At 43.8% G+C, this 24,209-nt stretch overlaps 1 protein-coding gene and 1 non-coding gene across 2 annotated transcripts in view; one reads left to right on the top strand and one right to left on the bottom strand.

Annotated features, from left to right (window-relative positions):
* The window catches only part of Sol1, a 489,750-nt gene that overhangs the window by 261,724 nt on the left and 203,817 nt on the right, over positions 1-24,209 (top strand). The gene's annotated exons all lie outside the window — the stretch shown is intronic.
* On the bottom strand, positions 18,373-18,491 carry LOC143428672 (5S ribosomal RNA). The gene has a single exon (XR_013102456.1). It is a non-coding gene; the product is annotated as a 5S ribosomal RNA (ribosomal RNA).

Raw genomic sequence — 24,209 nt, 5'->3', positions numbered from 1 at the left:
GAACATTTCTCCCCAAAAAGAAATAAAACAAATGATAATCAAAGAATGCTAAGTCTGCAGAATATACGCAGAAGCGATAGAACTTCTCAGCCAGGCTTCGCAATTTCTCAATCCAAAAAAACTCGAATTATAAATTATAAACTAAAATTACAAGCGAAATTATATCCAAAACGTGCATATAACCGACGTATCACCTAGCAGCCTTCTAAATGCTGTCGTTGGAACCGAGTGAACGGTAATGCCACGATAATACCCTGCAATAATAGCCGCAGCAATTTACATGACGATCCCACGGCACGCTAATCGACCGACGAACGGTTGGTCCGCCATTTTTCAATCCAAACATTCTTGGCCTTATCTGGGTAAGTCCGTCGAGCATGCACCGTGGGACCGCGCCATCGATTGCCGCTGTATAATTCTTATGCGGTGGCCGCGCAAAAATCCGCACATAATTCCGGTCCACGCCGCGGAGAGGGTTACTCGGTAATCCGGGCTGGCTTACAGACGGCACGTATCCGCGTGGAAGTCGACGGCCGATACAAGTCGCTCCTGGGCGCAAACTGGGGGAGATATTTCGCGTAGCAGAAGAGGCGGCGGCAGCGTCGAGGGTTGGGGTGCAGATCCGTGGCGGTTGGAACAGAGCGGATGGGCGAATGAATGTTTAAAATGATCTACGAAATGATCCATGCGGGGCTGGTACGCGGAAAGTGCATGCGCGAGCAACGAAATAAAATATGAAGTGGAAGCGGCGGGTTAGCTGGTGGCTGGATACGGGTCGAATCACAGAGGAGCGTGGGGAACGGATTAAGTTTTAAGACGGTGTAAAGCGGTCGACGGAGCGAGCGTGAGTCCGCTGGGTCGGAAACAATCGGCCTCCGAAAAGTAATCGGTTGAAACAGGCTTTAAAAGGTGGATGAAGAGGAACGCGCGCGTCCGCTCTGCGTACGTGGATGAACTTTCCTTGGGGGGAGCGAGGATGAAGAAAAATGGAAATCGAAGCTTCGTTCACGGAACGAATCGGTTTTTAAACATTCATATGGACCGTCTTGCCCAGGTCACGAGAGAACGTGTCCTTCGGTCTATTATCGTTATTGCTTTTCGCGAGAAATGTTTTTTCGATATGTTCGTGACCGCAAATATCGCATTAGAAGCGAAGTAATGCGGTCACGATTAATTGCACGCGGAATGCACGCTTGGATGGGGTAAGAAAGATCGATGAAACGATAATTAAAGTGCAACGAGTTGGCGAATTAAAGAAAAATATTGAATAAATAGAGCAGTGACACTGGGGGAAAGAAATTATTGCTGAAATTTAAAGGAAACAGTATTTCCTGTTTATGATATAGATGAATTTATTGCGGTATTTTATTTTATCAAGTGAACGCGAACTGCTGGATGGCTGGTATCAAAATGATATCGGCGTATCCATCTTGCGTACACTGCCGCAGACAACTCCATATTGCTGCTCCATGCGTTCGTATTAATGCGACAGGAATCACTGTCCTATATTGTACGATATGCATTATCCTTGAATACTATGTACGCGAGACTGTGTTCATGAGCCACCGCGAAGGAGTATAATACTGCTCACGTAATTGACATAATAGAATCAGTAATTGTTAGAGAAATTATTCCAGGAAACGTTCATTCGGATACAAAATACCACGAAATTTGTTTCATGCAAAATTGATCGCTCAGGCTCGCCGATCAGAATCTCATAAATATTTGAGACCGAACTGAAAACGTGAACTAAATATATTTATGCTTGAATCAATTTGAAACCACTAAAATTACGATATATTTCATATAGTAAAACAATGACAAACTTTCAAGGAACTTATAATGGGCTGTATGTCGATTAGTCCATTAAATTCAATTTAGGCACTGAGGAAATCAAGCAATAAATTCATTATGAGACTTTAGAATAGCTAAACAATTAATTTAGAGGAATATCGTTTGATTAATTAACCTCTAAAATTACTTCGAAATTATTTTCGGCTACAAATATTCCAAATAAACGTTTAAACATCACAGTCGATGCAAATTTGATGTGTCGAATGTGAAGAAAAATTATGATTCGTCATTCGTGGACGCAGCATCCTTCAAACTTTTACTGGTTTACCGCTCCTGAGCCCTTTTATAGACGTGATTTCCTTTCAACCACCGCAGGCCCTCCATTCGCGAACGATAAAACATACAACGAGCGAGGGCAGCGAGACACGATTGTAATGTGTTTTTCTACCTGGTCGTGACGTGTCTTATTTCTTCCTATTCCGGCTGTGTGAATAAAAGATAGTGTATTTTATTAAAGTCCACGGAATGATAAAACTGCCCTATGCATCTTTGCCTATCTCGAAGGTACGCGCCCAGTAATCATCTTGTTGGGCCACGGCTGTAAAGTTGCTCGATGATGTAGCGCATTCTCCTTTCATGCGCGAGAATTTTCAAACTCGCGATTTGTTTCCCGGCAAAGCGGTGCGTATTTCTTGCTTTTATCGAGAATTTTATGAGTTAGAGGCGAATATTTTTCAGCTCGATACGAGTGAATAAATACTGAGTGTTTCTGTGCTTCACGAGACGGGTTCAAACTGAAACTTTGAAATGTTTACTGCGCGGTAATATTGGACGAAGAAATTATTATGTCAGGAATATACATTGTTATAAAATATCGCTCGTATTCTTTAAACAGGAACGCCTTTAGTTATTCGATAACAATTACAGAGGCATTCGAAAATTTCGAGCATGTAAAATTGGCACGTATTACCATATTAAAAAAAGAAAGGAACAATATCGAAACCAATTTGGACTAATCAAAAAAGTATCATTTATTTATAATGTTTTTTGTCATTACTGAGTTCTGGAGCGAGACAGAAGTACGCGGAATACAAAAGTGAAGTATTATATTTTTATACTTCGCACACTTAATCCCCGCAGTGTGCATAAGAGCAAACATCTCCTGTTTGTACGAGCTTTAACGGCGGTTGTCCATGCATTAACAAAATGATGTTTGCCTCGCTTTGCAAAAGCCTCGAGTGGTATAACGTTTCGCGTAGCGATAGACTTTGTTACGAATGGTCATCGTAGCTCGCAAAATAAACCTGCCCCTGCTGGGGTAAAGCTTCAGACAGATGCTGTAATGCAGACATATTTAGGATGTCAATATTGAGGAGATTAATTCCCCTTACTTCGTCTCTTGACCGAAATAAACATTCATCCGTTTATACAGGGTGTTTATCGTAATAATAGCCATCATTTTTCGCATATATTCGATAATTTTACCAAGAAATGTGTTGCATGAATTACTAATAAATTAGTTATTCGATAGCTTAAGGTGAAAGTAAGTTTTGCAAATGGCACGCCCTATATATTATTGCGGGAATCGAAATAACATCGCAGACCAAGTAAATAAGTATTAAAGCATAATCGGTCTAAAATAAATATTGGCTGAGATATTTTAGATGGAAACTTTATTTCAAGACTTCGGAATTATTGACCCATACTACTGATTCAGGCATATAATCGTGTGCCAAACAAAACCTACACATTTTCTAGTGTCCCTACAATGATACGCACTTCTAAAAAGACAGCACAAATACTATTACACTACAAAATATCTGTATGACATCTGTAAAGCGATTAAATGCCAATATCAAGTAGTAAAGATCAACGATTCGAACTACCTAAAGTGAGACTTTCATCGTAAATATCTCAATAAATACTCAATTTTTTCCCGCTATGAATGAATACTTATCTGCTCTAATTTTAATGTTCTTCCATTTGCCACCAATAAATATAGGGTGTTCCATTAAAAAAATTTTTCTCTGACTTTAAGCTCACTACAAAAATAAGTTTCTCTATCGACACATTGTCATCGCTAAATGTTATCTTGGTCTGTAACTTATTTTTATTACACTGTCTTGTTGCGCAAAATACCGTGCGAACCGTTCGAGCGAACACCCTGTATATTGAGCCGGAGTCTCGCAACCTTCATCCACGTCCGTGCTCGCTCTAATTCTCGACAGACGGATACGGGGACAAGTAGAAGATGCATCTTTTTTTTTTTGCCGGGAGTACAGGTTCGTCAGGCGAACGTTCTCAAGCGCTGAAAGTGGATCGTGTAAATAATATACGAGGCACGGTCGTTCGTGCACGGGAACTACTGTTTAGAAACGTGCCATGTTGGGTAACGCAAGCACATCCTTCTCGGAAGTTTTATATGCCCAGAGACGGAAAGGGAAAGGATCCGTTCGGTATGAACGCGGCGCGATGAATTTTAAAATACTCCTATGGGGACGTTGCTGTAATCTATTACGAGGATGCGCGGAGATAAGTTGTCAGTTTTATTAAAGATGAAGGTTATTTGCTGGCGGCAGATAAGACGCTGGTTACTGATTTTTCGTCAATCGTTCTCTTCAAAGCTGGTTGCAAATTTAACTGTATTTAACTATAATACATTTATTAATATTCTGCACATTTGTGATTGAAACTAGATTCCATGTATGATGTATTATTTTAAAAGTTAATGCGTTTGATTGGAACAAATTGTCATTGTGATTTCATCAATTTCTGAGGAGCTTGCTTCTGATAATTCTGGTTTAAATATTTTATTACTCGTTCGTTCGATTTATTTTCGATGCGCTTACTCCAAGCGACGTCCGCGTTTAATCTTATAAATTTGGGACCATGTCAGCGTTACTACAGTACGACAGTATCAATATAATACGTAAGTTCGCAATGTATTTACTTGAAATGTGAACAAGCAACGCGAAAGCCAAGTTGTATATAGTAGTAATAAAATATAACTTGGCGGTAGTTTCTTGGTACGGCACAAAGTGCAATAAAGTTTAAAGTCTGAAGAAACTTAACGAATACGTAACCATAAACTAAGTACCGTTGATGCAAAACTCTAATTCTAAGAGTGCTGCAGTTAAGAGTAGTTTCTAGACATTTACGTCTTAACGTCGTCCATTAAAATGTGTACAGGTATGTACTCAATAAAATAGGGGGGAAACCCGTACACTGTGAACGGTGGCGAGTTAATCTCTGCACGAATTTAACTCCTATCGTGGACAATAAATGTGGGGAATACCGATATAATACGGAAATAACTGCTGAAAGATATATATTAATCAAACAATTTATATTACCTCTAGATTAAAGTTTTATTCAAAGTTAATACCGCTGTTCCTACACTTCTCAACAGCGAAATGATATTTTATCCACTTTACCCGACATATTGCCTCTGATCCAGAATTTACGAATATATTTTTGAATATTCATTACAATTAGCACTCGTTTCGTTTATTTTTGCCAGGAAGATACCTACAGCCGTGGTGTCAGAGGAGAAGCTTACCCTGGGAAAGGTCAAATGCTTTCAAGGGTTGCCTTTTTATTCTAGCACGTGTCCAATCAATAGCCATTGTGAGTTCTTAATTAAGAACGGCCCGTCTCTACGTTCTACAGTTCAGCCTTAAACATACATAGCACAGCGTATGCATTTTTTCATTTCGGGTTTGGTCCTAATATACACACGTATGTATATATACGTTGTTAAATGTACACGGAAAGTTCGATATCTCTACTGATATTAAAATTTTCATTTCCAGTCGGTCTCTAATTAGTTTTATATTTTCCTTCAGACTTCCATCTATTTAATTCCGCATAAAATTATTCGAAAGGTCGATCGATATTTATTAGTCGACAAGTCTGAACGCTATAAATTATTGTCTCAGTCGAAACGTGTGTAATAAACTAAGCGCATCCATAAACAGTCGTGGCAATTAATATTTAGAATAATTAAAAAAAAACAGACGCGTATGAATATTGTGTCTCGTTAAGCAAGACACTGAAAATCGGCTGAAATATGCTCGACGATGAATGTGTCAAGTGCAAAAATTCCCAGTGTCCTTGTAATTTCTTGCATGCACCTGATCGTGCCGACTAATTCAGCGAGAGCGTTCATAATTATTTCCAGCGGGAAGAACGGCGCTGTACGCAGGTGTTGCCGGCTGGATAATAACGGCTCAATTAACCATCGCGGCATAGGACCTCGTGGCAAATCACGAACGATCCCGCGATCGATTCGAACGATCGATAAACAGCGCCAGCGCGCGATCGAGAAAACGACACGAGACGACGGCGCGAGGGGAGAAACGAAGACACGCGTAACCATTACGCGACGTAACGCGAGCACTGTCGCCGTTTGGTTCAGGCGAGCGACGATTTTTCTCGAACAGTCTCTCCTGCTCGTTCGAGTAGAGTTCGTGCTTGCAGAAAATACAATCACTGTCCCAGATCCGAGGAGGAAAGTTCGTCCCTTTGTGTACAGTTCGAAAGTGGAGTAAAGTGTCCCTTCCACCTCTTCCACCCGGCCCATTCATCATTTTCTTCCTTTTCCTTCCTTCCGTGTCACCCCTTTTTCCGCCTCTCGTCTCCGCGGACTCTCTCTCGTCCTTCCTCCTGTCTACTTTGCGCGTTTCGATCGCCCGCGATACTTTCCCAACAACGAACGAGCGAGAAGGAGAGAGGAGGTATTTTACTGCGACAGTGCAACGAAGAGGGATGGTGGATCGCGCGTAACACTGGGTACGACGCGACGCCGCGCGCCATGGTTCGTTAACTGCCGCTCAAACGAATCGGAAATCTCTGCTCTTGACTATTCTTTACGGTAAAGATCGACAGGCAATTTTTTCCGTTAAGCTGGCCGGATTCGCGGCAGTCCTCCGGATGCGCTGAGAAGAGTTTCGATGTAACGGCGCTACGTCGTTTCCCGTTTGTCGACAGCCGTTTAAAGGCCGCGTCACCGGCACCGCGACGCGCCCACCATCGACAGACATCCACCAGGATTTGCTCGCCCACCCACCGTCGACAGGCCAGCCGCGTTCGACTGCCGCGAACCGCGTGCCGAACGCTTGCTCGCGATTTCATCCCCCGCGTTCGCGGCCCTCGCAACCGACCCGTTTCCGGCTTGATTAAATTCCGCGCGAATTCTCTTCTTACGCGCTAAGAGGATTAAAACGCTAATGCTCGCCGCGGAAAATTGCGAAACGCGCGCCGCTACAAACGACCCTTGCTCGCGGAATTTTCGCGACTCGACACGCGCGATCTGTCGATCCATCGCGCGGCTACGATTGGAGGATATCATCGTCGAAGTGACTCGAGTCGCAAGGTTTCGTTAACGAAGTTTGTTAGCGTTTGGAGATCATAATTTGCGGTAATTTGAGAGATAAATTGCATTTGTTTACAGCGTGCAGATATTCTTGGATAGATTAACGTTCTAATTTTCCGCGTTGTTATTCGCTCACGTTCCGCGCGTAAACTATTGTTAAGTTGCTGGCTGGTCGCACACGCGAAATACGATCATTTAAATTCTGTCGCTGAGGCTAAATCATTATTGAAGCACCCATCGAAGATGGCTCGCCTCGATTGCAGGATTACCCGCATCGAGCAAATAAATCAGCCGACTTCGAATATTGGGGACCGGTTCTTTCCATTCCCGCCTCCTTTCTTTTCCGGTCGATGCGGCTATTATAAATCAATTAATCCGACGGTAGTTTGAGTTCTTCATGGGAACTGTACTCCCTTGCAGCAACAAGTTGCACGGAGACGTTTTTCAGCGCTTGTGTAATGCTACGTTGGAAAGGGGATATTTTTACATACTTGGGTGGAATACGGTTCGGAAGGGCTGTTTGCGGAGTCAGTGTCAGGTGGTAAAAATAATCTGACCGTAACCACCGCGAAACTTTACTAACTGTTACCGTTCGTAACTTTTCTACTCGATTCACTTTTATAATAGTCGAGCTTTTAAAACGACGCACCGGAAGATATTTAATGCAAATGAAGGAAACGAAGGTTCCACAGTTTTTATGTTACTACCTTTTTATTGGAAAGGAACTTGTAATTATTCTTGTGGGAAAAGCGAACCGCCAATATTACTCTGCTTCTGGCATTCCGCAAACACTTCAATCAAATTCATTTTCTATTCCTATTAGTTTACCATTTCTTCCATTAAATAAAAAGGAAAAGTTGTACTTTTAGAATAGATGAGAGGAAACAAACTCAAAAATCTAGCTATTTGTTCGTATCACTGTTCCCACAAAAACTCGAGGTAGTTAATTCAGGATTACCACATGAACGAGGAGCGTGCGATTACTCAACGATTTGAGTGAGCACGGCTATCGTCTAGGAATGCCCGTAGTGTGTCCGGAAGTGGTTGGGAGGAGCGAAGAAATCGACTAAGAGCGAACGCCGGGGGTGTTAAGATATATAGCACGGAAGAATGCGCGCGTAAGGCAATCGAGTCGAGAGTTGCCGGTCTCGCACCCATCGTCATCGTGACTCAGCGCTTGCACCCCCGCTTAATGAGTAAACGTTATTGTTACAGCCAAAACCAAACTCAATTCCTTCTGCTACCACACGCGTCGCATGCACCACAAAACAATCCACACGATATTTACCACTCGCGTCCAATTTGTTTGAAAAAATAGCTGTGGTAATCGAGACTATTCTACCATTTTACGAGCGACTCAAGTCTCTGTTGCAATAACGCTCGTTGCTCGCAGACGATGTCTCCGAATTACTCGCGTGGCTTTGCACGTGCGTATTACGCGACCAGTCGTACGTGCTTTCGACGTGTGCACCCAAGGGCGCACCGCGTGATCGTATCCAGAAAGAGACGCTTAATCGTTCCTACCCTGCGCCTCGATGCTCGTTTAGCTCGTCCACGGACTTAGGAACCCCTTTTGGAATTGTTCGGCTTCTTACCGTGGAGGATCCTCGATTCTGTCGTGAATTCGCCCGCCGGCTCATCCCTCGGCCCTGCAGTCTCTCTCTTCCGGCGCCCCTTCTCGCGTTTTGTCTACTCGCAATTTACGACCGGAAAATCGTCGAGCCTCGAGCCTGGGAGTTTCGAATAAGTGGCGCGCGGCCGGGTGGAGTTGTTTGCACGATCCGCGGAAAGGAGGGCGGAAAGCGTGAATGATGAAGGTTCGAGATGTTTGTCGAGGCTTGTTAGGCGAGGTTTCACTTGATTATCTATTATGGTACGGGATCTCAGCCGAGTAAAGGGCTTTCTTTCTTTTCTTGTGAAGAATGCAATTCGTAAGAATATTTTTCATTTAATGATACAATTACTATATGTTTCAAATTATCGTTGCAATTTTGGTGGAACATGATGTTCATTGTCTCAATATTTATATAAATAAGGGAACAAGTTGAAAGAGATACGTAACTGGTGTTTGATTTGAATTTAAATATTTATTTTCCTAAGGAATAATTTTGTCCATCTTAGAAGGGAAATTGAGTATGTACTAACCCTCCGTTTGCATAATAAGTCAATTTAAGGGAGACGTATTTCAGGAAGAATGAATCGTTCTTCCACCTACAAGCACAACTTTAAATATTATTTTTCTACCCAATTGAATAAACGCGTAATTCTACGGAAACCTGTGTGTACACGAAGAATTATTGCAACTCATTCCGTGGTTCCAGTTTAATACGTATATTACTGTATCCCATGCGATGCCAGAGTGCATTAGCATAATTCCAAAAATGTAGCAACGGAAGTGTCTGACGATCTTCTTTATATTAATTCTACTGTTTATCTTCCAAGCATTCGTATTAAAGAGAACATCGTGGAATTTTTATTCTCGTACACACAAACCCTGTATGATGCTAAATGGATTTTATGTGCGCAATTAAGTGTTAAAACGTTCTTCCGTGGTAATTGAATCGCCTCAGAAACTGGATAATTGTTTGGAAAGAAGTTTGGGGAACTAGACTTTCTCATTTAAATACAAAGTCACGGCGCGGGTGTTGCGTAATCGCTCTGCTTTACATAACTACTTGTTCGTAATTAACGTTAAAATTTCCTGGATCGAACGAGGCGGGTGTAAGTTTCCCAGCGTGCAAAGAAACGTACATTCGCGGTTACGAAACAAGTTGCCTCGAACACCTTGCTACGGTAAACGCTGGCATCGTGCACTTTCGTTCGCGATTAAACAATTTAATTCTAAAGAGAATACAGCAGATGTAATATTGAACGGCAAAAAAATTAGAATTTCATTATATTCAGATTAAAAATTCATCATTTTCATAGCACACTGTAAAATACATTCTACGTGCAATAAAATATTTTCACCAAATAAAAGAAGCAACAACGCGAAACAAAAAATGCCATAATTTAAGTTATCCTTCGTACATATTCAAACTATTAAAAAACCCATCTTTCATCAAAAACTTCCAGATTTTCCACTGAAACTAACAGTTAGAAACCCATCACCCATTACAGTTCCAAAATCGTCGTCGAAATTGGAGGTAAACCGTTCGATCTTATCGCTTTTTGAAGAGGCTCGAGGAGTCGTTGAACAAAAAATCACGCCGCGTCCAATCGCAGGGTCTCGCGCTCAACCAGCCTCGTTTAAATGAGAAAGCTCTCCAGGAATCACATTCTATATTTTCTTTTTCCAGCAACAGCAGTCTCGTTACTGTCCGCGCGCCGGCACGTCGGCCGTTTCCAGTTTGATTCACGATTCATCTACGACGATCGCGCATACGTGCCCTGTACTTGAAATTTTCGCGCGCGCGCGCGCGCGTAATCCGAAATTATTTGCGCGTTAACGCCGACACGCGTCCGCCCCCGACTGATTCCCGTGGAAAACAATTTCCGGAACTATGTCCCGAGAGTCATTAGAGCGACAGGGGCAGCGCCGCTATCGATGTACACGCGTGGCCGACATTAAAGGGCACTTAGCTTGTATCCCATCCCGAGCAAGTATATCGCGCGTAAGTACGCCCGCAAGACAGCCTCGTAACAGTAAACAAATACGCCTATCGGTTTAATCACCCTGTAGGCGGGGTGGTTGCCTCTTTTTTCAACCGCGCTTAAGTCATCGCTTAAAGCCCCTTTCTTGGGGCGAAACGGGACAGCAGGTGACGCGAGGATCTACAGGACGCGGCAAAGTTCGTGGCACCAGTGAGAGCTCAGCGAGTTCGAGTTTTGTTTTTTGGAAATTGGTAATTTTTTACATCGATCTGGATTTAACGTTTGATGGAACGGAATATACTGAATCGCGTTGCTTCGATTTACTAGAGAGGAAAGAGGAGAAATAGAAAGAGAAGAGAAAGACCAACGTTTCGTCCTGGGTCTGCTAGTGGACTTATCAGTAAGACTACCTAGCAGGCACTGTCTTAGACGCTGAGATGTTAGGGATAAATCAAGAAGTGGTATATATTGAAAAGGATAAGAAGCCGTGTACCTTCAGGAAATCCTTGTCCCTCTGGTGGCGAATTTCGGAACGCCGCCACAATATATTTTTTAAATTAAGATTTGCGGAGAATGGTATCATTTTTCTATGCCAAGATAAGAATTAACAGTTTGAAGTAAAATTTGTCATCATCGTCAGAAACAATTTTGAAATTTTATTCATACTCGCAATCACTCGCGTGGACTTATTCGTGAAAAATTGAAATCTTTTACGACAAAAAGATAGGTTTTAGTTTACTTTTCGCAGGAAGAATGCATCTCGCTCCAGTTTATACCTCGAACTTTTTCCACAGCCTGTATAAACCCATATTAGAGCGAGCCTATTTACTGATCTGGCTACTTACTACCTACCACCTTGCTCGCGGCTCGACCTACCTACCTGCTTCCCTTGTTATCCACTATTACAAGCGGTCTCTTCTCGCCGGTAGGAATCGTTACGCCCGCAGCACGATGCCCGCATCACCATCTCGATCCTCTTTCCACCCTCCTGCTCCGCCACTTTTTCTTACCCACAGTTTCTCCTCGTCTACTTTTTCGTTTCCACACTCCTTCGATCCTTCCATCCACCCTTCTCCCTCCTCGCATCTCTGTTTACCCCTCGTGTTTTCGTTCCTCCGGCGTTCTCCGAAATCGTCGGTTCCTTTCTTAACCGAGGACCTCAGCAACCCTCTCCCCCATTTCCTTTTCTACCTTCGCCCGTTCCTTCGACCCTGTTCTATCCGCCCAGCTAGATTCTCCGCCCGCAAGACCCATTCACCAGCCGAACTTTTACTTCCGTTTTATTTTCTACGCTTAAGGAATATTTCCCGCGATAAAGAGATCGGGTTATGGCGCACAAAGGCAGGAGCTTTCATTCTGTTTGTTCCGGGGGCGCCGGAAGAGACCGCAACGTGAGCTGTATATGTATCCCCTCCTTTTTTCCCTCGCCACTTTACTCCTTACCCCAGCTTCTTACCGCGAGACCTCTCGTCTGTCCCTCTGCCACTGAGCTCTCTCTCTCTCTCTCTCTCTCTCCCTCGCCCCTTTACATCGTTCCAACCCCTACTTTTTTCCTCACCGCCCCTCTTCGCGGTGCCTACGACTTGCGAGTTCCTCGACGTTTAATGAAAGCTTTCGGCAGCAGTCGGACGGATGGTTTTTCTCTATTAATTAGAGGACTCGACTTGCGTTACGTCGTTGCGCGATGGCCCCGCGTGCGAGCACCCCGGGACACGGGGTTATTTTTTTCTTAATTGTTTATTTCACTTTGTCCCGCGCGCACGGCTTTCGACTGCCGGCTACCGTGTCTACCCGTAATTAGGAATTAAAATTGGAATTTCTAATTACCGCCGGGAAATCGATAGCCCGGGGGACAGCTGGTGTTGTTCGGCCGGGAGATTTTGCTCGCCGCGGCGATGAAATTAACACCGAGGCTGTTGAATTATTTTACCTCGTTACTTGTTGGACGACCGCAATACTCCGAAGTTGAGACCGACTTTTTCCCCCTTTTGTCATAACCGAAGGTTTTCAGCCTCTGTTACACTCGCTGGTCAACTTCACCGCGAACGAAACGTTCTAAATAATTTGCTTTGTAGCATGCAGTTTGCGAGTTGACTTCATCATGATTGCCACTCGCTCCGCTGTGTATCAGGCGTTTTGGAAACTTTAAATAACTGTTAGTCAGCGGATAATCAATTTTTCTGAGAACGAAGAAGACAGACACTTGTCTAGCTCGATTACTCTAAACAATATAATCTGTCCTATCGTTTCTATTATTTAATTCATCATTTATTTGAATATCATGCAAATATCAATCTTCTTTCACTGCCTCTCTTTTGCTCCAAGATAAAATTATTAGAAAAACCCATTCGAATTCGTTCTATCCGCAGAAGAATACCAGCGTCCCTCGTTACACAGATTACGATCAAAATAATTCCAGCCATCTCTCCAACCACGTCGTCGCGTCGTAACGCATTCAATGAATCCCGGCGCGGAATGAATAAAAACTAGCCGCGCTCGATTTCCAGGCATCACTCAGATTCCTAATTATCCAGACCAGTCTGAATTACGAGAGAAACGATCGCGATAGCGAGACGCCAGCGAAAATTCGAAACGATAAGTCCCGGCTGCGTCGTCCACGACGCAGAGAGTTGGGATCTTAAATCAGGCGACGAGTGGGGGAGGAACAGAGGGGCAGAGGCGAATCGAATCAGATTTCCTTCCCAATCGGGAGCGCGTCCGTGGAACGGCGAGGCGAATCAGCCAGTCGAACACGCGGCGTGCAGCCTCGTCGCATAGCTGAACAAAAAGGCCGGTGGAAAAAACGAGCATGGACCGTGGAACGAACTGATAATGATATGCAGCCGATCGGAAGGCTGGCCGTGCCCTGGAAAAAGTTTCTCGTCATCTGGATGACTATTCAAATTATTCCTGTTCGTTGGGGAGTAACTTCCGTCCAGTGGGATCGCCGTTCTATCTTTCCAGCGCTCGCGCGAGCGAGAAGGAAGAAATCTCTTGGCTCTGCAGAGGAGGAATGATCGACTTGCGGTTGCCATGATGTACGCGTCCCTCGTAGTAGTTGCGCAGCGGACCGCAAAGGGTGTTTCCCTACTCGTGGCGTGTTGCCCCAGTCACGCCAAAACGTGCAACTGAAACTCGTTGGTCTTCTTTTTTGTGGTCTACGTAATTGCAAAGTCATATGTATTAGAAGAGGAGGAAGAGATGGTTTCCACTGTTCTGCAACGTTGAATCGTTTATTTCGGTTCTTGGCAATTCTTATTCCTTTTCTAATGGTTCTCGCCTTATTTCCAATATTCTGATCGGTGCTGAGAAGCGCTCTTGAATTCGCTCAGGGGCAATCGAGTTGCCCACCTCTGATCTAAAGAGCGTTTCTAAAGAGCGTCGAGTACCCTGATCTTTATAAATGGGTACGCTATGCGGGTTCTGAGCATGCAAAGTCTTTGAAGGTAAATTGAACTGCGTGCTCCTTGAGAATATAAACTGTATGCGCACTCTGATTAGGAATCTTGATATTAAAGTCTCTTGACACGACTCTTGCGTATTAGCAGATCTTAGCATCGTGATTTTGATACTCATCTCCTAGAATTGTTTTCAGAATTGCAATAATTCAGCTTAGCGCAGTGCAACGTCGCAATCGTGTACACCACGTGCATCAGCAGCGTTAATTATTGCCTCCAATCGGATCCTAATTCGTGGACGTACGGCTCGAGCCATTTAGGCATTGACGGCGAAAATAACTGGGCCGCGGTTCTGTGGTTAAGAGGATTATTAAGTTGCCAGTGGTTTGCGAGAGTTGACCTTCATCGACTGCGCAAGAACGATCCTCTGAAAGGCAAAGTGGATGGAAAGTTTTCCACGGCGATGGAGGGACGAGGAGGGAGTGAGAAAAAGCGGGGCGAAAGGGAGACTTCAGGGACGCCGCATTAATCTTTTCACCAGGGTTGGAATATTAACGACGATGTCTTTAATAGAAGTCGGGATTTCTGTCTTCGTCCGCCAGATTGTTTGGTAGAATTGAAACCGACGAGTTGTGCTGATCTTTATTTAATGAGCTGAACAAGCCTCCTCAAGACGGTGCGTTGCTTAATTCCTTTGTGAATGACCACACCGCCGGCTGTTAATGCCTGATTTAATGTAGCAAAGATATTAAAGCGTCTTCTTGCTGGTTATGTCTTCTTGCGGGCCAGGACGTTAGGCGAGGCTTCTAAGTCGGCTCGAAAAATATGGAAATCGTGAAACAATCGTATAGTAGCACTTATATTGCCAGCAATAAGATTAGAATTATAATATTTGGGATGAAGTAACATGCAGTAATGTCTGGTTTAAGTGATAATAGTGTACAATTACTCCAGTTATTTTTAAAGAAGACTGTAAAAGATACGAACGAATGATTCAAACGAAAGTTGTGAAGTATTAACTTCTGATATCGTTTAATCAAACCATATTCGCCAACCGTTATCCGAATTCCATTTGTGTAATATTTTGAGGTCGCTGATACCATACATTTTAGAAAGGTTTCTATACCTTCCTGTAACTTTCTTTTCTATAGCGTATCATAGCTTCGATTTCTATAGCTCTTTATAGCTGCTTGAACTGGATGTACCATAACGTGGCGATCCAAGCCTCGATATGTCTGCTTATAAATCTCAGTATAGAATGACACTGAACACCCAACCTACGTTAAAAACCAATGAAATGCAATTTCTCTTCGATCGAAACAGAAGCGTTTCAAACTTTAAATATAAATTTTATTGTAGCATTATATATTTATAAAAAATATTTATGATACACGAGAAATGATTGAAAAACAAGACTTATTAGCAGGGAGTTCTTAAAATAGATGGAATCATCATTTTGAAATTTTTATCGGAGCACACACAGCCATGAAAATGTAAAGGAAAGGAGGCTCGCACTCATCCCGATCGGTAAATTTACTGTCGCGTTTTCAAGCAAAAGCCAGGGATAGTTACGGAGATTATAGAACTTGTTGGAAGGTAAACCTAAGTCCAGTGCCAAAAACTTGAAGATTTACTAAATGGCCGACTTTTAATGTTACGAATATATTTCCATTTCTTCTCTTCCACTATATATTGCCCTGTAACTGCTGTATATCCATTTTTATTTCCATTTCAAACATCCAATTAAGATCGCACTCCTAAAGATCCACAATATATATATAAAACTTCATTAATTCCCAAAAATCTTCAAACTTTTTTCACAGTACGTAACAAATGTTCGACAGATGACAAAAAAGATACGTAAGAAAATGTCACCCCCTTCGTACTCTAAGGAGTAACCTCACCTCGACAGACACCAAAAGACAAAACTCCAGCAACCTTCCAATTCGGTTCTGTCGGCTGGCTTCTGTTTGAACGCGATATTGCTCTTGTCATATTTATCGGGCTTTCGAGGCCAACGAGGTATAGGATTGAATTGCAAGTTTTCGAGTAACTACTTTAATTCACCGGCGGCGCACGGAACCGAGTCGAACCCGTGCCCAACAGGATGGTTCCTTCCAATTTCTTGCCGCGGTGGTTACGTTTCCCCGGTGCAATTTGAGGTCGCGGAATCTTACCGTGTACGCGCGAACCCTTGGGGTGCTTATTAATTATTTCTCCGTTTCCCAGCTCGCACCCCAATCATCCTGTCCCCCCACCGCTTGTGCCTCGACGTTTATCCCCGCCGCGCCTCTCGACTCTGGCCACGATTTACCGATACCCGTTCGCTTTTACACCTGAGCACACGAGCCATATTTTATTCTTTGGCCCTAACGCTTATTTATCCGTGGCCTACATCACGCGCAGCTCGATGGAAGCACGGGACCGCCGCGACGTCGATGGAACGCTGGGACGTTCGAGGGAATCGTGCGTTTGGCTCGTTGCGAAGCCATCGCAGCTCACTTCGAAAACGTTCGTAAATTTAATGGGCCGTATTATACGTCTCGCGAGCCTGGCTAAAACCGTGAAACTCTCGACGCAGGGGTGGTTCAAAGTTGACGGAGTTCGTCGTTCGATACGCGCCACTCTCGCACGCGTTTACGAGCGAGCACGCCAAGGAGTGCCTGTTTTTTCACGGCCATTTTGGCGAACGTTATTTCCCAGCTATTTCTTTCTTCGATTTTCTTCGCTTCGTATTCGAAAGACTTTTGAAGTACGACGAACGTGGGAGGTCGAATCGTTCGTCAATCGTTCTGTTATTCGCGTTAAGAAAGGAATTGTTGGTAATTTATTCGATGGTCGTAATAGAAATTCTGTTTTACTCTCCGTAGCTGCGAACATTTCTCCGTGAGCGTTGCTTTCTTCCAAGTGAAAGATGTGTTAGGACTCTCCTCGCGTTGTTAGGGTCAATTGAAGGTTTCCCGGCGAACGGTTCCCAGGATGGAGGTAGCTGAGCGTTCGATAGCTTGTTGCAACTCGTGCCTAAGAGCTTCCAGGTCTATGTGCCACCGGAACACTTAGCGCCGAGACGAACTTCCATTTCCGCTGGCCCTTACACCGAATCCGCCGCAGAACCACTGGCCAGCTGTATAAATAAAACGAAGAATATCGCCAGCGGACAGGGTGATTTGGTATTTCCAAACGGAACGGAAAATGTTTAATCGCGACTATTTAGCTATCAATACACTTCGTTTAAATTGATGCTGTTATCGTTACGATATCATGCTATCCTTGCCCCCAGAGCTACGCGGGGCGATTAATAATGGACTAACAGGGGATAAATTAGTGCAATTGTTTCGCTTAAATGGAATTAGCAGGTTGCGAACAATGAGACGAGATTGGTCCTTTGTGTAGCCGGGAATAAAGGAGAGAAAGAATAAGGGAATAAAAAATAATGGAAGCGCAGGATAAATAACAGACGATTAATTCGAGGCCTGTGCCCAGGGTTCTAGACTTCTAAGAGATTATACAAGCATCTTGCGAAGTGGAACTACAATATAGAACTAATTTTAAGTAAATTGGAACGTAATTCTTATAGGGGCCTCCATCGTCCGCGGTCCACCGTTCTGACGATGATAAATTTCATACTAATTAGAAGAATTCGATACGGAAACGGAAACGGAAAGGGAAAAGAATGATACGTAGAATCGAGGTGAAACATGTTTTAATAAAGGATTCGCGTAACGTGTAAATATCTTTTTTGTATTCACGGATAGCTCTCGAGGCACTCTGTGGAAAAAATATTTCCGCGCTAAAAAAGAGATCCGCATATCTATAAATCAAACGTATGCGAGTTGTAATCCAATACCCCGTGATCAATTTCCTGTTACGAATATTGATTCTCTTGGCCCTGATTTATTGCGCGATAATAAAAAGCTTTTTAAGACCCTTCGTTACTCTATTTTACTTCCGCTGACTCGTTATCCGGTGGCATTAAAACATACATAAACTTGTATTAATAATATAGAAAACGTTCGCTTACAGTTGTAAAGTCTAGACTTACAGAAGTTATAATACTAAATATAAAATAATATATAATATTAAATAATAATATTATTAATAATATTATATAATATTAAATAATAATATTAAATAAGGACTGCAAAGTATTCGTCTTAAAATGCAAGAATTTAAAAAAGAATATTATTGAATGTAAAGGAAAAAAAAGAATGAAGTCAACGACACGTGGAGTTCCCAAGCGGTCACCCATCCAAGTACTATCCACGCCCAATGCATCTTAACTTCGGTGATCGGACGAGAACCGGTGTTTCATGCATGGTATGATCGTTGACGATACATGTTGTGCATCCTCGACTGTTATGCAATTATGCACAGTAATCTAATAATGACGTATACATAATAAAGTTACAAAATCTACTTTACAAGAAATTACCCAATAATTGAATAACAAATGATGAAGGTAAGAATTATTAATGAAGGTAAGAATAACAAATTCGACGATGCACTGTTATTTTCATAGAATCAATGAAAATTGCATTTGTTACCTCCGTTTAGCCGCGGTAATCGAATTAGTTTCGAAATATTCCGGTTCAGAGAGTCAAACAGCCGCCGTTAAGTGACGACTTGTCTCGTCGAAAACGTTAAACGAAAAAGTTAAATTATAAACGGCTCCTGCAACAGGCGAAGAAATTGCGCGAAACGAGTTAGAACGAGTTGGTTACACCGGCGCATATAAAACGTAAATAATCCAGCTGGCGAACGTTATTTATCACGGCCCGGTAGGGTTTGCATAAGTTCCAACGGGCGCGTCTTACGAGGGTACCAGCAAAGGGATTAAATTCGAAGTTTCATTAAGGATACTTCTCGAATAAACAAGCGAATCCAAAAAGGAGTATACCAAGCGAGGATACCCCTACCCCGTGGCTCGTTTTCCATCCCTGATCCCGTCCGTCGATCGCGCGATGCACTTTCAACAACCGCCACCCCCGACCAACCCTCAGCGTCTCCTCGTGACGGCCGTTGGAATTCAAAGTTCGACGGGGAGCTACTCGAGGGGCGGGGACCGGAAACGATTCTCCAGTAACTACCCCCGCCTCCATAGAGGCCCGACTGAACTTAAACGGAAACGACTGTTCGAGCGTCAGTCGGTGGCGGTGGCGAGCGGGTGACGTTAATTCTTTCGCGACGTCTCGTTTAATGGAACGTCCCGCCGCTAGCGGCAGGGGACGCGTAACAATAATGTATGGCCGGCGTAATCAATCATTTTTTGGCCCGTGACAAGGCCATTTCCCCCGCAGCTATCAATCGTGACGGATTCGACGCGGGCTGTACGTGACCCGGGCCGATTCTCGCAGAGCTAATCGAATTTATTTTACACTCTGTTTGAAAACGCCGGAACGGAGTCACGGGACGGCTGGCGGATTGCTGGCCGCGCTGAGAGGGCGGCGTAGCCGGGCAGAGGGAAGGGTATTGTCCCAATTGCGCGTATCGAGTCCCAAATCGCGAATATCGACCGTCGAACGGTAACGACGCGGCGAGGGGGGTCAGGTATCGTCCGTGCATCGTAACCGGGCCGGTGATACGGTCCGTTTGCCGCATCAGAAGCAAATTATAACGAACGAACGGCCACGAGTGGCTTCCACGTCAAGGGCTCCCGGTTTAAGGCTCCGCGATTAATGCAGTTCGATTGCCATTCGACCAATTGCATTATGCCTCGCGGTGGCCCTCGCGGACACGCGAACCGAGCTTAATGACGCTCACCGTACCGTGATCCGACCGCCCAACCCTCCCCCCTGTTTTCTACGTCCCGTCTTCCTCGTCGACGATCCCGCGCCACCCACCTTCCCTTCTATATTTTTCTCTTTCGTTATCGGCCCTCCATTCCGGCGAAGTTCTTGGCATTATACTTTTCTGGGCCAACTAGCGCGACCACCGAGCCGTGGCTGCTGCGCGAATGTGTGTTCCGTCGGAGCATTCATTATTCTGATAAAATACTATGAAATATAATACCAACTTTAGTCGAAGATTCAGTGGTTGTTTTTGAAAAATTCTACGATATTAACCAAGTAATCCGCGATATTATAATTTCATTGTCCAAACGAAGGAACTTTTTACAGGACTTTGATACTTTCCATCGTTTGGTTCTTCGCAACGCTCTTCGTCGACGCGCGATACTTCCACCGTTCACTGGCCATTACAAGATCACTTTTAGCCAGCCTCAGGGACATCATGAAATTCCTTAATGGCCCAGCAAAAGAGGATACTCCATTTTCGCGTGATCCAAGCGCTCGGTTTATCGCGTTTCGAAGTTGCCGCGTGCAATTCATTCCAACCGCGAAGCTCATCAATTCCAGCTGGGAATAAACGCTGAAATTTGCAAAAGTTTGGGCGCGATCGGTGGTGGGGGTTCACAGTTGGCAGGGACAAAGGCGACGCCCTCGCGCGCCGAGGTCTTCAATTTCGTTCGCCTGTGAATCCGGCGTTTTCGAGAATTCGCAGCATCACCAGCCCAACGAAGAGGTCGGCTTCTGCTCTTTGAACCGAGCTTTTCCCATATCCGTATTTCTTGCGATTATATCGCGCGTCGCGTACGCGCCGCTCGCGAACGGACTGGGAGAACGATCAACCGAAAATAGGGGATGATGTCGCTCGTTCGACGACGTGTTATCGCGTCCTTGTACGAGGAACGGGTGAAAATCGTTTTATATGGGGACGCCTTATTTCTTATTGAGATGTCATTCGTCTGTGACTTTCTAATTTACTTTTGCACCCAGTGGCTTGAATTTCACGCGGCTCATTTTGTCTACAATTATATTCACAAAATTTGAAAGGTTCTTTAAAGTACTAATTAACTGGTTCTCTTCAAGGAACACTGCTCGATCTTCCAATTCGTCTGGCTATGCAATAAAATTTAAATATAATTGGAAAATGCTAAAATTGATTATACATTTAACATTTTCGTGCACCCTTCGTACATAAATACAATAATTTCGTAAATATTGTTATTATTTCTATAACACGCTGTAATTTTATTCCGCCACAGTTGAAAGCATTCTTACGCTGTTTTGTTGGCCAATTTTACGCGCGTCAATTCGGCAAATTGATAAAACTGCTGAAAGAAAATTAATTTTACCGCTCGAATGAATTCTGTAGTGTTTTGTTTTCCTGCCCATTACTTCAGTCCGCGCTCGATTAATTGATTCCGTAGAGCAAACAAGTGCCAGCGTTGACGAGATATGAAAATATCACACCTCGTGGCGTTCGAAGTGTAAAAGGGATCATACGTGCCCATCGTCTTAGGAACTTTCGCGATCTATCGTCCGGCGTTCTAATCCTGGCGATTCGTACGCCGTCTCACAATTCCTCGATAATTCAGCGAAGAGGCCAGTTCATATTTTCAAATCCTCCAAGTTAGTTATTATCGAGGGTCGTCGTAAACATGTACGACCGCGTCGGGCTCGCGTATTATAGGCGAACACGTCTGGATATACGTTTAACATTCCATATTCAGAAAGCCGGCCGCATAGATGGTCGATCTCGATTTATGGTCGATCCGGGCATTCGTGGAACGTCGGATTTATCGTGGCTTACATTCGGACCCGATGCTCACCCACGGTTTGTTCGATACATCCTTGATTTGCCCGCGGAATATTTATGAAAACCCCGGTCGAACCGGCATGTTGCTCGCTATTCTTCGATCGAAGATCGTGGGAGCCTAATTAGTCATTCTAGTTATGCGCCTCGCTCGATACATCGATTGCCAGAGCAGCGTGTGCTGACGGAGGCACAGTGTCGAGCGAGAGCTTCAGTTTGTGCGTGCAAATCTTTCTTGTAACTTTACGACGAGTTTACTTTCGTTACTACTAATTAGGTGGAAGGAGTAGCGATTAATTTTGTCATCTTTATCGACCGATTTTCATTCCAAAATATTCCGTATATAATCTTTTAAGGAACGTTGCGAAGTTTAAAATTAAATATTTGTTTCAGAATGTCCGCGATGCTTTCAATATACCTAATATATTTTTCCGCAAAGTATTACAACAGGAACTACTGTAATTGTAAGGACGAAACCAGCGCCACAAGTGGCTTCAGACTCTTACACGCTGCTATGTCTCGCGGGGGTGTATTCAGCATCCCAGGAATGCGTCGCGTTAGACTTTGTCGCAGGAGCGAGGCATTCATGGTTCACGGGTAAAAATCGTTCCATCTTTCAGGGCGGTTTCGCTGGATCGCGGCCTGGTCGAGATATTTCTCGAAATTCAGAAAAATTGAGTACCTTTCATCAAAGAAACGGACGGTACACAGGGAGAAGAGGGCGACGACCCTTCCTTGGCTTCCTCCGTAGGGAAATTGCGTGAATGATAAATCTTTTCAATCGTGCAGAACGGGGAGGATTTAAAAAACGAAGAAACGACGAATAGGAAGCGATCGTGTATTAGGTAGTAACATGCGAAACGTCCGTTTCCACGCTATACATTTTTTTTAAATGGAGTATTGCCTGAAAGAAGAGCACGGACAGACTTCGCGTCACTTTTCTTAACCGAGAAGATCCCAGATTTTCCATCGACTGTCCTCACAGTTCGTACAGCTCTCGAAGCGTACAGTCATCCCACCGAGTCTGAGAATAAAGAATAATCTACTCGGAGGAATGCAAAGAAACTTTTATTTCGCGCAGCCATTTCCAACAGCTGAAAAAGCAGAAAAGGCTAACCACATCATCCGCAGCTATTACAAATGAAATACCGTACGGAGAGAAAAAGGAGCAGAGGGAAGAGTTTCGTATGTGTTAGCACCGAAAATATGAATCGCGCCGAAAGTATGTTAAAAGTAGAACAAAGTACGTAATGAAGTATGTAGCTCCGTAACAGAAGCAAGAATCCGTGAGTGATACTTATTACGAAAAGTGGAGGAAGAGTGGTCCGCGCGACACGCTAACCGCGCATTACTTTCAACTACCCCCGGGAGAAGAGGGAAAAAGTGCGGGTAGGCGGCTACGCGCTCGCTTCTCGTAGCCGCGTAACGAGCGACTTTGCGGCCCCGTGTTTTCTTATATACAGTTGTTGCTGGACGATATAAATCTCGCCTGGCTAACTTATATCCCGGTCACTACCAAGAAAGTTCGAAGGGAGAACCGGAACGAGATCCGGCATGATTTACGCGGGCCGATTAACGACGGGAAATTTTCGAAACCGATGTATATCAAAGGAAAGATCAATGGACGAAATTACGGGGCCATCGGGGCCGGCTACCCCGGGCTCCCCTTCCCCAGGACATTTCAATAACTCGGAATCCAATATCCCAACTGCGACGAGCGAAGAAAAGAGCCCTGAAATGGACTTATTCGGATTCTTCGCCGGAGAATAATCAGGGAGGAATTTCCACGCTACCCACGGCCGGACCGCCCTCGAAACCCTCGTAATTATTTCTTTTAAATATTTCAATCTTTTCGTATTCGATATTCCAATTATTGGATCTATCCGCGGTGCCCGTCCTCCGGTTACGCGCGCGCCGTTACCACCCTTTATTTTAGCGAATGCTAGCGGAATGGGAAAAGGAGAGAGCGAATTCAGCTTTCTTGGCAAGGAGAACCATTCGTATGTGCTATACGTAACTGCGAGGCTTCTATCAATAACGATGGGAAAATATTGACGCGTATGCATCGCATATTCCGCGAGTTCCCCATTCTTCGTAGATACTTTCACGGTGTACAGCGATCCTTACTTTTGTTAAAAGACTGGAAATGAATATTTTTAGATACGATATTTTGTAGTTTATATTAGATATATGTCGACAAACCTATTTTCGTAACTATGAAATGTTTCATAAAAGTATATTTAATAATTTTTAATATATTTTCTAAACAAATTTCTGTTTTAAAAGAGTGTACAAGTAAATAGATTTATTATTAAGAAATATTTGAAGACACGCAGGGAAATATGCTTTACACCCTCACTTTGAGGGTTGCTTTCACTCATCGAGAGTGAGTGCAGCTTAATATTATCAGTTAACGGAAAAATTAATCCGTTTGGAAAATAGAAAATACGAGGAGG

This window comes from Xylocopa sonorina, chromosome 10 (assembly GCF_050948175.1).
Source record: "Xylocopa sonorina isolate GNS202 chromosome 10, iyXylSono1_principal, whole genome shotgun sequence".
NCBI classification, from domain to species: Eukaryota; Metazoa; Arthropoda; class Insecta; order Hymenoptera; family Apidae; genus Xylocopa; species Xylocopa sonorina.
The sequence above is the reverse complement of the archived record's forward strand: the minus strand, read 5'-3'. Positions and strand labels throughout refer to the sequence as shown.